The sequence below is a fragment of the Lepisosteus platostomus genome, unplaced genomic scaffold, assembly GCF_059453375.1.
Source record: "Lepisosteus platostomus isolate fLepPlt1 unplaced genomic scaffold, fLepPlt1.hap1 Scaffold_29_H1, whole genome shotgun sequence".
In the NCBI taxonomy this organism is placed as follows: Eukaryota; Metazoa; Chordata; class Actinopteri; order Semionotiformes; family Lepisosteidae; genus Lepisosteus; species Lepisosteus platostomus.
This window is the reverse complement of record NW_028291657.1, coordinates 2542651-2546297: the sequence shown is the minus strand read 5'-3', so window position 1 is coordinate 2546297 and position 3647 is coordinate 2542651.

Genomic DNA, 3647 nt, shown 5'->3' with positions numbered 1-3647 from the left:
GGAGGCTCTACTGTACACAGAGAGGTGCAGGGGGGGAAACAAGCTGCATAGCCATGGGGTTGACCCTGATACCATGGATCCTCTCCAGACACAGTTGTATGAGCTCCACCAGTCAGGACAGGAGCCTCAACTGTACAGAGAGAGGTGCGGGAGGGGGGAACAAGCTGCCCAGCCTTGGGGTTGACGCTGATACCCTGGATCCCCTCCAGACACAGCTGTATGAGCTCCACCAGTCAGGACAGGAGGCTCTACTGTACACAGAGAGAGGCGGTGGGGAGAACAAGCTGATACCCTGGCTTCTCACACAAACCTTAAAATCACGTAATAGGTTTATTCCATGCTGAAAAAAAGAAGAAAGAATACACATTCCATAGGAATCAGTGCCTTTATATAGCGCCTTTAAAGGTGGCTTCTCAAAGCGCCTTACGGGATAAAAACAACAAAAACAAAAACAATATTGTTTTCCATTGCACTTTGACAGATCATCTTTAAATCAATTGTTGATTTAAAGTTTGACAGTAAATGTTTATATTGTAAAGCATACAGCCGCCATTTCTTTCTAAAAATTAAAAAAATTGTTTGCGCAGTCTAAGAGGGGGGGGGGTCTGCTGACAATCCCCCATACACTCAAGTGAAATATTAATAACCCCAATGTAAACAGCGTATTTACAATTTGTTGATAATAAAAATGTTAAGTTCTCTAAGACTTTGTGATACTTTACCCAGGGAGCTGTGTAAGCATGCGTGGTGACTATTCATTGTTATTAAAAAATGACTTAGATTCGAACGTGTTGTGATATTTAGAAATATAAAAAGTCAATTAATTGTCCATAATATTGCTATTTTATTTTTTCAAAGAAATGCTTGTTAAAAGAAAAGTCATGGGACAGGCTGGATTTGAACAGCCAACCTCTCACTTACAAGTTCAGCACATGAATAGAATTATATCATTATTAATTTCTTTAGATATGCGATTCCATATTATATTCCCTATTAATCAAATTCTAAAAGTATTCTTGTTTGCTCCTGTATTGAGCGTATTTGCAGAAAAGCTTAAAACTACCACTTTTTATACACACGTTATTTCACATGTTAGTTAAAGACTTCGATGCTTAATATTGTTTAGGGAGAAATGGAATACTGGTGTGTATTTTTGTACCGAGACCAGCCATATACAGTTTACATACTGTAATACTGTATGTTTATGTTCCAAAATTAATATCGTTTATGGCCTTCACACGCGTTATGCTCCTATTCTTTTTATGCTCAGCTACTAAGATTTCCCTTCAGTGGTAAAATTCCATATAAATATTTAATACTTAAACGGGCACAGTAAAGACATTAAATATACATATACATACTGTATACAGTACAGTTTGCATACAGTAATATGTTTATGTTCCTAAATCAATATCTCTTATGAGCATGCAAAAGGCATGGTGAATTGGAGATTCTCAAAAATGACTGTACTTTGCATGATTGGAAACAAATGCGTGATTGGATCAACGAAATGCTGTGGTGTTACTTTTACAAAGACGGTCAATGAAAAAAAGAATGTGGACCAGGGCAATACTTTGAGTTTACAGCTTGTCCAAGGTCATTCATTAGAACATGTGGTATTATGCGGTACTATGCGAGAATACACGGTATTAATATGGTAACTTGTGTTACACCGCGATAAGCACACCGCAAAATAATGCGGTATCGCCCGCTTGTTTTGAATGGCTGCATCTGTATATCCCTGCTAGTGATGATGACCATGGTCACCTCACCCTCGCAATACACCGCCTGAAAGAACTTAAGAACAGGGTAAATCAAGAACAGGGCATTGGCAATGAGTTCCCCTTCTTTTCATGGTTAAAATCATTTTTTGGGTCATGGGGACTGTTTTTCTTAAAGCTATTCATGCCTGTTGTAGTGTTTTTGCTGTTGTGCTGTTGTCTGACTAGGGTGACCCCTATGAGGACTCTGTGGTATGAACACATTTAAGGATAAAAAGGAGGGAATGTAATGAAAAGTTACTGAGAAAAAGTGTTTTATTCTATGTTGTTTACGGACAGAGCTGTGCTGCAGAAGCAGCTGGATACTTAGAACAAAGTGTGATAGCACCCAACTTGTCAAGGGCACAGGATGTTTTAATACTGTTTATCTCGGCTGCTTGAAGAAGGGAGTGTGAGAAACCATTTGAATAACTGCTCTTCTTTGCTTAAAGCAAAAACCGATAAGGAATGGAAAATGACTGCTTTGCCTGTCCTTGAAGTGTTGCATCAGCTTAAAAAAGATATAAAACAAGGGGTCTCCCTGCTTGCTTTTGAATCAGCTTTCACTTCTCTGCGCAGACAGGTGATGGCTTTTTCCCATATTGCAAAATGAATAAAGACCTTACAGAGTGAATGAGAATACCTCTCCTGGCTAAATCCCTTACAACTTGTTCGAAATGCAGTACGGCCATATTTCATATCAACCCACAGATGCATTGCATAAACACTAGAATTCTGGTTGTACTTAAATTGACCTTATACGTTTTGGATTATGTTTAACCTTCTTCAATTTCTTTCATTTCTTCAACCATATTTTGAGATGATTACGTTTACAGAAGCAAATATTATTCAGTGCTTTTTCTTCACTCCTTTAATCAAACCCACATTTCTATAAGGAGGGCCATTGTGAAACTCCCCAAAGTGAGCTGAATTAATCTATTATTCTTCACACCTGCAAAGTCATTCCTTCATTGTGTAATATGAAGGCATTTCATTATTCACATATACTACAACATCTGAAAATAATAGGTCTTGAAATAGTTGAATGAAAGAAAATCCTGAATAACTCCTCCAAATGCGTGTTACACTTTCATCAAGTACACACACTTTGAATGTGATGAACTATAAAAAGTTATTTTAACCATACCCAATGGAGCTCGGGAGTGCGATTGCATACACAATCATGTTTTCAGTGTTTGGACATCAGCCGTACATCAGAACAATCATTTCACTAACACAGCTCCATGTTGAGTGACTTCCCTCCAAAAACACAAAGTCACTTTCCCTTAGCAATTATTGCATGGACTTAGATTATCTGCCTTCTGCATCAAGCCCTGTATGATATACTGTACAAAGCCAAGCTTTGGGAAAGTGCTTTGTTTGGATCCTTGTCATCATCCTTTTGGATCCCAGGCTGCTCATTTGCAAATGTGTTTTGACATTAATTATAGTGACTATAGCAATGAGGTGGGACTGTGGTTCACAGAGCTGGGGTCCTGGGTTCAATTCCTGGGGTGCAGTCTGGATGGAATTGTATGTTCTCCCTTCATTTGTGTGGATTTCTTCCAGGTGCTCCAGTTTCTTCCCACAGTCCAAAGACATACAGTACTGGTAGGTTAAGGTGGAACTACAGTCCCAATTTTGCAGACACAAAATTATTTAATTTCAGTCACAAAATAAAATCATTGACATTTTAGAAAAAAAAAGTTTTGCTGCCTCGTTCTGAATCGCAGAACATGGTAATTCTTTAACCTTGAAATGTAGTCTATTTTGTGATGTAAATTGGAGGTTTTACAAGTTATTGTGTGTTCCCCTTTAATTGGCTTCTGGGAAAACTGGCCTCAACACCGTATTGGATAAGGCACTTAGAAAACAGATTCATGCGTG